The 13327-nt window shown below is 40.8% G+C and overlaps 1 protein-coding gene across 12 annotated transcripts in view; it reads right to left on the reverse strand.

Moving 5' to 3' along the window:
• LOC120904521 (rab11 family-interacting protein 4B) overlaps positions 1–11795 on the reverse strand; it is a 58157-nt gene extending 46362 nt beyond the window's left edge. For 4 of the 12 annotated variants that reach the window (XM_040314566.1, XM_040314568.1, XM_040314564.1 and 1 more), the window contains exons 1-2: positions 11704–11794; positions 10395–11067 (exon numbers count right to left, since the gene is read on the reverse strand). The gene's annotated coding sequence lies outside the window, so the exon portion shown is untranslated. Of the gene's footprint in view, positions 1–10394; positions 11071–11284; positions 11427–11703 lie in introns of those variants that run through there. The other 8 variants (XM_040314573.1, XM_040314571.1, XM_040314572.1 and 5 more) reach the window with 4 other exon arrangements.
• Between the last annotated feature and the right edge of the window lie 1532 nt (positions 11796–13327).

Consider the following 13327-nt stretch of genomic DNA (forward strand, 5'->3'; position numbering starts at 1 on the left):
GTTGTGTAAAAGGGTAGTCCGTTAATTGCGTTTAACTCGGTGGGTTTAAGTTTGCAGTAATTTGAAAATTTACATCTTCTTCATTATCGGTTTCTTCGTCTGAATCGGATTCTTCTGATATTGTTTTTCCGTCATCTTCTTCGGCTGTATGCGAGAAAATTTTGTTTCTCATATTGGACCGTAAGGATTGATCGACATCCATGGGAACAATTTTTGTACGATCTGAAGATGGTTTCATGTTATTGAATGGTCTATTTTCAAGGTGTTTAGGTTGTGAAAATTTATTATCCCTTTTTACATTTTTGTCGACACTAGGATGTTTTTCGAACCCATTATTGGTGTTTGATTTAGTTCTTTCGGCGTTTTGGAATCTGCATAGAAAGGCGTAAGCTGATTCCAAGTCTTCTGGTTGTGCGGTTTGTGCATATCCAAAATATGTTTTGCTCAGGCCATTTATGAACGCAGCGAGGCATTCTTGTTCTAAAAACAGGTTAATTGCCTCCCAATGTGAAGCGTATACCGTATTCTGTCTTGCTACTGATTTCATATTGATCAAAATTTCTTTTGTTTTTCTATAGTGAAGGCTCAAAGATTCGTTTTGTTTTAGGTTCCACAGTTGTGTTTGATACGTTGCGATGTTGTTTCGATCGCCATAAACGTTCTGCAAAATATCTGCGACTTCATCAAAAGTAGTAGGGTTTCCGTTCACACAAATAGTATCACGTGCTTTGCCCTCTATCTTATTAATTACGGTCTGTTCGTAGACACTAAATATTTCTGGTGCCACATTGTTTTTGAAGAGGTCTAGTGTTTTTTTAACTGTTGTTAACCAACCGATTAACTGTTTTTTGTTTCCGTCGAATCCGGGAATGACCCTAATTGGATCCGGGATACGAAAATAGTCAGCACTGCGACTCGAGGTCGTTGGCTGTTGTTGTTGTTGGAAGCGTTGTAAACTATCATTTTCCGCTTGGAGTGTGTTAACGCGTTCCTCTAACGAGCGCATAGATTCAATCAATGCGTGTATATTTTGTTCCATTTTCACTGGAATTTTCTTGTCCCTAGTGAATTTCAAAGAACGAACTTTTGGGAAAGGGGTATATTTTGGCATTCAATTATAAAAATTGTTTGTTGCCTACCGCCTTTTTATTATAAGAGTGGGGAACTTATGCTTTAGGATGTAACTCACCTTTTTTATCCACGTGTCGGGAAATTAGGGTTTTCCGTTACCTGTCCTTTGCTTTGTCCTTCCTTTTCTTCTTTGGTCGCTCGTTGTCCACGGGTTGGGTCAGCGATTGTCCTTCCTTTTCTTCCTTGGTCGCTCGTTGTCCACGGGTTGGGTCAGCGATTGTCCTGCGTTGATTAGTTTACCCAGTAACGCTGGCTGGGGAGTCTTGCCGCTAGCTTTTGTTCGAATGTTCTCTTCCAATTCTAAATAGTTGAAACCAACCGTTCGTGCACTTGTTCTTACACTTTATGAAATAATGAAATTCACGCGATCGTCACGAGTCAACCACGGATCGGGCGATGGAGCAAAGTCCGGGCGATACACAGATTTATTTCCGTTATTTCACTGCACTATACTTGAACACTTGTCACTGAACGTGAATTGGGCCTAGCCGACTGCGCCAATTATGTTTATGATAACCCGGAGTAAGTTTTAAAAAATATTACTGGGGATCTTTATTTGCGAACTGCTAAACTAAGACTAAAGCTAACTTCTGGATTCGGTGGTATTTAGCTAGGCTGGTGTTTTCGGTGCTGCCAGGTTTGCCGGTCACGTTGTCGTCCACGTTTATGATGATCATGTTGCCTCGGTCCGTCTGAGCATACGACACCACACCTGGTCGTGGGAACCTGCTTCCAGTGGAGTTCCCGTTGGAACTTGACTCCGCGCGTGGAGTAACATCGATGGCTCGCTTGCGACCGTTTTCTTACTCAGCACCTGTATCATAGCGCGTAGCGCATGTGTACATAACTATATATTTTCATAGCAATTTTATCAAAAACCATATGCTTTAAAGCTATATTAAGTTATAATTGAACACTATCACAAAAGAACGACGACAATGTTAACAATGTTTAACAAATGTTGTATGGTTCATACCGGTGTACATTTGTTAAAATTTTAGAAAATATTATGAACAAAATAAACGAGAACTATTTTTAAAATAATGATTGGCGCAACTCAACATCCAAACAATTTTCCACTGTTTGTGATTAGTTTCACTGCTTAGGCAACCACATCGCACAAACACTAACATACCAACACTGAAAGTAATCAAAATACTGTCTTACCACCACAAGACAAACCATTCAAGCTATGTTTCACGATACCATCCCCGATGGCAAAGGTGGAAGAATGGATGCTCAACACTCGTAAAAGAAATTGAACCTCCCATAAAATCTGGCATGCCGGATGCATTTCTATCCTGCGCTCGTGGTAGTGGTACGTAAGAGCCAGTGTTTGCCATCCTAAGCGGTAAAGTCCGAGTCGATTGAACCGTGAAATTTGTTACAGATCATTGCTTCACTTTCTCTATTTTTTCTCGATCAACAGACCATCGGTGGGGGAAGGTGCTATTGTCCCATTCAAGCCAATTGTTGAGTCGTATGCCAATCCGAGCGTACAGTTTCAACCCGATCAGATCGCTCTAATTTAATACCACACCTAGGCATACAAGTCCCGCCGACAGGGACATGGGATTGACCTGCTCCGACATCATCTCCGGATTAGACCGCCATAAAAATAGCTACGGCGAAGCGTGATGGTTACCGAAGGCATGTTGGCATTGTGTATATATGTGTGTGTGTGTGTGTGTTTTACGTAAATCAGCCATGAGGATGATTTTGTTTTGATTTTTCAATTTTCAAACTGTACTTTCCAGGTAAGATATGGTAAAACATAAAGCTTATCTCAAGAGCAACTAGAGTTAAACGAATGTTTTCGTTTCGAAACGTCGCTAGTAAAAATAACACTACCATTGTAGAATGACCCACAGACATAGCAATCACAAAAAAAAACTTGTCAGTTTGTCACTACCCTTATGGACAGTCGTCCCTACATTGACCTTTACTTAGGAAAGACAGTCGTGTGAAACATCCAACGGCACACATTTTCAACTCCAATGAGAGCAAGGATGAATGTCTGTTGCCTTTTTATCGTTCTCTCAAACGCTAACCCAGCAACAGAAGCTTGAATTGCTAACGCTGCTCGACTCGATCGGTACACGAGTGCACTGTTGTAAAAACTTAAACGCTATTTTTAATTTCTCAGTTTACTTCACAACCTGGATGATTTCTCTCATTTTGGGGTTTCGCACCGGCTCTAAACATTGTACAGAATTGATATTTTTAATCTGCGAGAAACACTGTATTTATCGTTTTTATTCAGATTTGTTTACGCTGAAATTGCTCATATATTGCAGATCGAGGATGATGGCAATCTAAACATAAAATCGGTCACAAAAGATAAAATAACCAAAAAGAAGTTTGTGGCCATCACTACATTATTGGAAACAATTTCAAAGGAATCTTACCACTACAAACATCAATCAACATCACTATCGAGTTGATTTAATATTAAGACTTGCTCCAGCATATGGTGATCCTTCTCATTCCATAGAATTTAACACGGTATCATTGCCTAATGTTCTATTACTACAGTTCCTCCCGCTAGCAGCCCCTTTGCAGTCTCATCCCTTGCGCGTACCATCAGGCACGATTATCATCTGTTCTCTACCGTGTGCTATATGGCGGTGCAAAGTGTCACGATCATGTAGCGCATCGCTGCATAGAAAGACCTATCCATCTGTTTCCTATTCCCATTTTTCTGTCTCTTATGCGATCCTTCGCCCAACTATCCGCCACATCTCAACATACACCAAAAACAACATGTGCTACACTTGGAGAACGTACCACCCGCTGCACGTGTAATAGAGGATGCGGAACATGTGCAGAAGAGAAGATGGGTGCATATGCATCTTAATGCTTCTTCTTAAATGGGCCACACTCTATTCAGTGAGGCGCGGAAACCGTCCCGCACCTAACCGAAATTTAAGTCGCACATCTGCCTCAATCCCTAACACAACGGAAGTAAACACATCCTCGTGGAAACTTAAAACTATTCAAAGAAATAAGACCCTTTGGCCTAAAGATACAACCATATTCTACCACAACTGCGAACCAAGTTTCGAATGCAGACCTAACGAGTATACTAACATTTTAAACCTCACACCTGAATATATTCCGTGGGAAATTCGCTTTTCGTGCCGTGCACAAAACTGCAGTCTTCACATGCCCTGAAGAGTGATGCAGACTATTTTAAAGCTGCCCAAACTGCCAAAGCTTACCGAGTAACCTCGTTGTTGATCACACGTTTCGTGGTAGCCAAGTTTTTCCGGCTTCGCCACCAACCGTAGTCAGGAGCCCGACACTGAGGTCTAACATAGGCCAGCTACGTTCCGCGCTTTCGCTTACTATTCGGTTGCATAATTATGATTGCAAGCCGTTACGCGATATCTGTACCTATACATCTAGCCCACGAGGAAAACCTAGTCGTACGATCACAAACTAGTGATGCGCCTCGGGTGATGCATCCACTGGCATGGCCAATTTGCGATTCACTTTCAATGGATTGGATTTCATGCTCAGTAATATCAATGCTAGGAACTGTATTATCAATTCAAGTACCTAATACTTTTGCGGTATATTACCACTGGATAGGTATCAGGTTATAAAAAAGGTAGCATAAATGAGAATAAAAATTATTGATTTAATCAAAACGCAGCTAATTATGTCAGAAACAGTTTATCGAATAAGCTGCCCTCATTTAAAGGTGCATTTTGGAAGGACAACCATTCTACATCATTAACACCTTAACGCTGTAGGTGCTTTGTTTGTTGGACTGTTTTCTCTTTGGTTGATCAACCTACATATCGGTTACTATTATTAGCCATTCTCCAAAGATTGCCGAACCCGACATCATCCCACACCGAACATTTATGTTTGACGAACAATCGTGCTGAGCAATGAATTGAAACTTTGTAAAAATGTTTACATTGCTCCACGACGATTTTTTTTTTCTATGGATAAACATAGTATCTATATATTTGGGCTTGCCTCAAGATCGTAGCTTGTTCATAACAGATACATGCACGTTTAGCATATTTCAGTTATAGGTCACTAGTATATGCCAAATACACATTAAATATTGAAGATTTTCCTAACAAAATGTGACTATATAATCATTAATCTGGACTAGGATAAAAGATGCGCAGACCATAAAAAAGCATGTGAACAATTTCAAATGAATCACAAATCGTTTAAACTGAACAATACGTACATCTTTACAAAACCGACTATATTTTGCACATCATTATCGTAGACGAAAACACAAGGAACTCAAGTGTTCCACCTATATCGCAAACTTTAATGTATTATCACCAACGCAATCAGAGCATAGCCACAGGTGATCGTATCGCTTTATTTGCAAACAAAACCGCCACGAAAGTACCTGAAAGTCAAGTGCAGTCTCTTTTGATGTCCATGAAAAATTCATCACAAATCATTTCTCTTTTGCTGGCGGAAACTATACTCGACGCAAGCTCCCTGCATCACATGCACGTTGCAGTTTCCTTCCTATACATTATTTGTTAGGTGGAAAGTGCAGCATCGTGATCGCCATTAAACTAAGCAATTTATGCTACATTCAATATGCTTGAGTATGCATACACAGCCTGATCATCGGATGTCGTGGACTGGAAATTGGCGAAAGTGAAACTTGTGCTCGCGGAAGAGTGTGTCATAAATTAGCTACAACACTTTCAAATTTACACTTCAAAATACACTTAGCATGACGTAGTAATAACATAGTTTACATATTTAATCTAATCAACTCTACAAGAGTATTAACATGTCTTATAAATTCGTTTGTCCCACGAAATACAGTCGAACGATCCGCAATTCGTCATTATACGGCCAAAATCAACTGACACAAGTTCCAGTGCACACTAACCGGCGCTCTGGTCGCTAAATATTTGAAATGTTTCTATTAACCCAATAAACGGCGCCTTACTTTTCGGGCAACCAGGTCACATGACACGATTCAGTGGAGTTCGGTTCGTAGAAATTCACACTACCGAAACAGGGAAAATTGTAATGCCCAAACCGGTGACTATCTTCATCTTGAAGCTTTCGGACCGGCGAATGTAGGACGATTAAAACCACAACAATCATTTTCCCGAATGACCCATATACGGTGATACACTTAAGCTCCACCATTAGTTTCAAAGTGATTTTTATCCGACAGATCAGTTTTCCTATTCGTGACATTGACGTGGGAACCGTTTTTTAGTACAAAATATCAGCTTAGTACTTTTTACTTTTTAATATCATTTTAAGTGATGCTATTTGACCTAAAACCTCATCATGACATAAAATCCATCTATCAAGTAGGTTATTACATTGTGTTCCTCGGTGAGATGAACGCTCCGCCGCTAATAAACTACTATAATAACGTACCTAGTTTAATGCTTCTTGTTTGACAGTTTCATCAACTTTACAAAACCACACACTTATTCTCCAACGATTATCACGTTGAGCATCTTTAACTGAGTATCATATTTTTCAACCAATATCTTACACGGCACTTGAAACCACTTGGCATGTCCTGCATGTTCCTCCGTGCATCCGTTCAGAATAAAACCCGCTCCTATAGCATGTGCCGGATGTTTGTCATTACTGCTGTTTCCCAAATTGTTCCACCATGCCTGAAATGCACCTTAAAAGGAAGTGACCCAGTCGTAGGCTTTCATTTTCGAGCCCGCACGGTAGTTGTTCTACACCACGCAATAACAATTCTTCGATCCTTCATCTTCTTACTATCTTCCGGCGTTTCTCCTTCCCACCCCTACTAATACAACCCCTTTGAGAAAATGACGCAAAAACGACACGACTAACCCCGGCCTATACTCCGTTCGGTATCGCACATCATGCAGCTGGACCAATGGATTGTATGTTTCCCGTTACCGCATGGAGCACATGTCTTTAGGAGTTTCCATCTTGCGTTCTACACCATACAAGCTTTACAACAATTATGAACTGAGGAATGAAGGACCGTCCTTTCCATCAGCAGCACGCATCGAGGCGTCTAGTACGTGATTTTTTAATAAACATACTCGACAACATCCACAAAGTACGTAACGGCCACGGAGAGAGACTGACCATTTCATTACAATGCATATGTCATGTTCGTGCCGTGTAGATGATTTGAAATAACTGTAAGGGCAACCGTGGCAACATGAAGCTTTTATGAGATTTCTTTTATTTTTCAGCGTGACACGCAATGCTTCAATTGCACTGAAAAAGTTTATATAAAGCACAAACTTATGAATACATCTTCTGCAACTGATTAGTAGCTGTACCGTATTATAAAAAGCAGATTACGTCTTGGGTAAGAAATATAATTTTTCAAACATTCTTTCGCACAGAACAAGCAATTCAAGACACGATGATATCATTTCGGAGACATAACGCTTAAACACCGGTATGCTGTACCGGTATGTAATAAACTATCACGATTTTCCGGTAGCCATCGCGCCACACAAACACAGGTTAATCAACGGCCCACACGCCAAAACCATGCTACCACTACACCTGCAGACGTACGGCGAAAACAAATGCTTCGCAGCAAAAGGTTCGCCACGACCACACGACCCATTCCCCAAAGGTACGCATCAGACGAAACAACGCGTGTGTACCAGGCAGCAGGCCCCACCACCTTTACTTTGGTGAATGGAAACATACTCATGCATGCACGGCAATCGATACCTAACAACCGACCGCCATACGCCCGACTTCCTCTACGAATCAACGATTTTCTCACATATATTTTAAAACTGAACTCTCTTTCCCAACCCACTGTCTCCGCCGCGGCGCGTTTCGGTTCTTTCGTTCTCAGGCGAGTGATTCAACAAATTGCGAACCGGAATAACTGAGGTGATGACGATGGTACACGGTGGATATGTATTCGTGGCTACTAAGACCAAAACCCAGAACCCACATCGCAGCAACATCGAAATTTTCGACGGGCAGTCCATCGAGGAGGCGCTGGTGATTTGAACTGCACATCTAGCTCTGGACCAAACAGCGTACGGATACAAATCATTAAATTCAATTTACGTTTTCGATAACCGGCATTACTGGTGAATATTTTTAATGGAAAACACGCACACGATTCTCATCCTTTCGTTTCCTACCCGAAGCACGATGTTTAAACCCACTTCCTTTGACGATTAGCAGAAGGTTCAATGATTCCACTGGTTTATCCAAACAAACAGATACCCCAAGTTTAAGAGGTAAAGGCCAAACGCAAACCTGGCTGCGAATCAAAATGGGTGTGAATTGTCTGTTTCTTCAACCGAATTTTGCAAGATTTACTGAACATTAGATCACAAGATATGAAAAGAAATTGGTTTACTAACAAACGATTTACAATTTTTACATCGCATTCCTTTCATGTTGCATGGCGTACGGGTTCAAGGTAGTATTGTAAAGATGTTTCACAAATATGTTTTAATAACACTAGAAAGTCAGCCTAAACCGCATTCATCTTTTTTTCCTGTTTTCCCATTCTTCGTTTCATTAGCATCATGCGAGAGGCTTTCATCTGGAAGAAGATGATCTTTTGTTTATGTTTTCTCAAGCTGTAACTCATCTGAGTAAACTGGCACAATTCATATTAATGAACGAAAATAGAAAAGTGTTTTAAGGGCTACGTGTGCTCTTAAAACTCTTTCAATGGATTTGAGGATCAATAGTGATGAGTTAGAGTTGAACATATGTTTCAGCACTAAAAGCATGAGGTCGATCTGCAGCCGTTCCTTCGTCCATGAGAGTGCCTTGAATGATTGATAACACCTTTACCGTGATTTCATTCATCTCCAAAGGAGCAAAACCAGTCAGTGGTACTATCTATCGTTTTAAGCTGCTTCTTCTCTCCTTTTCTCATTACATTTTTGTAACATAAATCCACCGTTAATGTTACACAATTGACGCACCGTTCAATCGAAAACCCATCACCCCTTTTTGCATGCATTTTGTGGGAAGCAGCAGCTTCTGCAAAGAAATGTTAAATAGAAAGAGGAATGCGTGTGCTATTTGCATTTGCCACACCATCCTCCCCTGGCATTTACTGTTATAATCGGTAGTGTGCGATCGTACGATTTGAAGCCCAGCAGCCGACCAGGGGCAGCAGTAGTAAGATTGAAAGCCCGATCTTACCAGACGCATATCGCCCATCCCTCAGGTTACATGACGAAACGGTTAGATTCATTTTACACTCGCGTGCATGAGCAAAAAAAAAGGCAGCAGCCTCTTTCGGATCGCTACTTTGCGCGCGCACATCGTTGGATGCGATTCCGAAACCGGTTCGTCGTGGCGGTCACAGCAATGCTACAATGGTGTCCACGATTGCTTTTGGGGTTTCCCCCGCTCAACGGGACGGACCGTGAGTATTGAGAAGAGACCAACGAAGACGCCATCCAACGAACCAAAGAGCCTAGACTCGGTGGCGTAGTACGGCGGAAGGTAAAGGAAAGAAGGTAAATGCAAGCTGCTGCTGCTGCTGTTGGTGGTGGTGGTGTTCGCCCGGCCATAAAAATGGAATGGAACGGGCTCCTCACAATGGGTCAATTTGGTTGCATGTTAACACGCACAGCATTTCATATTATTAAACCAATAAAACAAAAATATATCGCGTCAGTTCAGCATTTAACGTTGGTTCCGATGGACATATTCTTTAACCAATAATTTAGATAATTGCCTCGACAATTAAAGACATATTACAATAATGTATTTTCTGGAATTCTTTTCACAACCGTTGTCGGACTAGGCCTACCTATTCCACTAATGGGCATAGTTATCAGTGACTTATTGATTTGATTACCCATAGCAGGAGTCAGTCCTTCGTATGGAGGACGACACGGGTTTATACAAAGCATTAAAGCATCTCCTTTGTATAATGTAAAGGATTTGAGTTTAGTCCACATATTTATCTGAATTTCTGCGAATAAAGCTTTTTTTATTGAGTAACGATCGTTAGTTTATTGTCCTAAATATTCTTCTGCTAATTCTGTCTATCGACCTACACGACCATGTCGGCCTATACAGGAGGATAGAAAAAAGATATTTTTTGCAAATATTCCTTCTTGCGAGGCTATGAACGTAACCCACTGTGTGGACTGGAACCATCCGGTTAGGGAGAAAACGCGAACGAGCGAAAGAAAGAGCGTGCGGCCAGAGACCGCTCCGATTCACACAAGTGCGAACGAAGAGGATGCAATAGGGCCCCGAAGAAAAACTTGTTTTGCCACAGGCCGGCCAAAGAAGCCTACCTTGAATGAAGCAACTGAAGAGGTTCGTCAAAGGTACGTGCGCTGTAGACGAATTCCAGGGGAAGCAGGTTGAGCCGGAGGGTTCTCTTCAGGTGGGACGGAATTTCAAAGGTGAGCTTGGGTTCACCCTCTGCCGCGATGGGATGGGATGATCGCGAGGTTTTGTTGCTGGCCTGTTTTGGCTGCAGTCGACCCACGTTCACCTCTACTCGCTGTACGATGCTTTTGTACCGGAGCGTTGCAAATGCTATTTCTTGGTGATGACTTTTGCCTTTCGATGGCTTGGATGAGCTTTAAATCGCAGCGAAGGGAGATGTAGATCCTCGAGAATTACCAAGATCGTGCCGTTCCCACTATGCTTGCGCTGCACAGGAACTGGCTTGCAATTGTATGTCGCTCACTTTCTATTTTCCGTTCCCGGAGCTGACGTAACTGCTTTTTGTTATTTTTGCGGCACGACAGACGCTTGGGATAACTCAGCATTCAAAATTATAAATAAACAAAACACTGCTCTGCCAATAGCAACACTGAAGCACTGCCCGGTTTGTCACACTAATATAAAAACGCACTCTTGCACTTCACAAACTGCACAACACACTTCACAGGTGGACGCATGTACAAACTATTTGCTTAAAAGAGACGGGACGTTACACGACATACAACATCTTTAGCTCTGCTGAAACGAAAGAAATAAACACATGCACACACATACACATTTCTCAGTAGATTGTATTGAGGGCGCTTCCGCTTCCTCAGCAACGGAAACAATGATCATTTTGCGACCAGTGCAATAGAAACACTGGCATGTCAACACATCTCAGTAAACATGACGGAATGCTCAAACTATGCACAATATTTGGTACAAATACGGAAATACGGATTCTTCTTACAACAATATCTTCGCACGTTCAATATATCATATATGTAGTCACATGAGCAAAACACCAACTAATTAATTCTCCTCATCACCCGAAAGCTAGATGCAACCGAGCACTGCACTTCAACGCACTCTAACTTTTTCCTTCATTTGTGTTTTCCTCCACAGGCATGCTTTTGTACGACACCTGTACATTGTCCCAGTGCAATTCAAGGTGCAGATAGAATACCGTTACTTAGGCAAAAGCGACTGTAAATAAATTCATTGTGCTATACTTTATCCCGGACACTGATGGTAGATTTAACTAAAGGTCGTTTTATTTAACTACGAGAAATAAAATATCACCACAATCGTTCGCATAGCAATCAACTGTTTAATGTTTACTGTGTTGAGGCGGGCGAGTAAAAAAATAAAATGAGAATTTTTTCCTACACCTTGAGTCTCATTTCTCGATCCACAGAAAGAGGAAATATTGCGTCGCATATATCGTGGTCTCTGTTTTTCTTTAGCAACGCGCGTCCCTTCTCCACCGTAGAAGACCAACAATTACCACTACTCGGTATAGCGTTGTCTTTGTCTGTCTATATTCATCACCATGATTCGTTTATCCGGAAGGCTACTTTTGACCAGAAAAAATCGAATTCCAAGTGTGCTAACCAAGCAAACATTCCCATGCAGCAAATCTGCGTTAGCGCAATTGACAGCACGGAGCAAACGTAACCCAAAGTACAAAATATTTCTTAGAACAACTTTTTAATATATTAATATTTTTATATATAAATTAATATTTCCCCTAATAACCAAGATACCGAAAACGCCTCCAATTTATTGTACTAAAAATTTAGGTGGTGGTGGGTTTTGGTGGTTCATTTGCTCAACATGTTTCACCCCAAAATGTGTTGAATTATGCAAAGGAAACTAAGCAGAAACGCGCTTCGTATACTTAAGGCCTAACATTACATAATTATTACATAATAAAAACCTAAATAAGTAATGTAACAAATCTGCGCTACATTTTCTTTCTAAGAAAATCTGAGAATATCAGAACCCAAGCGCAACAATAGAAGCTTAAACGACTGCAAAATCCAATATCAGTAGAAAAAAATGAAAGCTCCATCCCAAATAACCAAGATACCGAAAACGCCACAAATTTCTTGTACTAAAAATCCAGTTCCATCAAACAAAGCCAAAACACAATTAGTTTGGCGGGTTAAACCATACGGCCACAGAAGCAGCCACTTCAATGTTGTTAAAGTACGTTTGTATACATGGGTAATTCATTTGCTAAACAAGTTTCACCCCAAAATGTGATGAATTATGGAGAAGGAAGCGATTAAACGTGTGGGTTTAATTTCGTTGGTTGTAAAACATATGTGTCTGTGTGTTTGTTTACTTGCAAATGTGTTTCGACAAGCTTTATCTAATCATGACTTATCCCAAACAGCCAAAATTGCATAAGCTTTAAATTGCAATTTTAACAAGCTAAATATCGCTGCTTGAATTCGCCTTTTGCAGTAGATAAACATTATCAAAGTTCCAGCTGGTCCTTCTAAATAGTGCTAAAGCAGCTTCCTTATGCCAGGGCGTCGGGATTTATTTTTCTTTACAATTTATTTTCAAGCATGGCGAAATATACAAGGTGAAAAAACACTACAATAAAAAACAAAGGAAACTGTTTGGACTGCATCGATACATGCAAGTACAATCGATTTTTTCAACATCGTCTGAAATGTTTTATATCGGCCCTCTTTGAAGCTTCTACACGTACTGACCTATGAACCTGATAGTCAATTTTCACATATTCATGTCCCAGCTGCGTCTCGGTGTATGTAGAAGCACCCTTTCACATTGTCACAGAGCACTGCAAATTTTCTCAGTTAGCTGGGACATGAACCTCGGGTGAGTCTCGTGTCCTCGCATATCACGACTTTCCCATAAAATTGCATCTCACTGTACTACAAATGTATTTATTTTGCATTTTTTATTACGATTTTTATTAAAGTATTGTTGTATTGTAAAGTATATTAAAGTATTGTAAAGTATTGTGTATTTATTA

This window comes from Anopheles arabiensis, chromosome 3 (genome assembly GCF_016920715.1).
Source record: "Anopheles arabiensis isolate DONGOLA chromosome 3, AaraD3, whole genome shotgun sequence".
NCBI lineage: Eukaryota > Metazoa > Arthropoda > Insecta > Diptera > Culicidae > Anopheles > Anopheles arabiensis.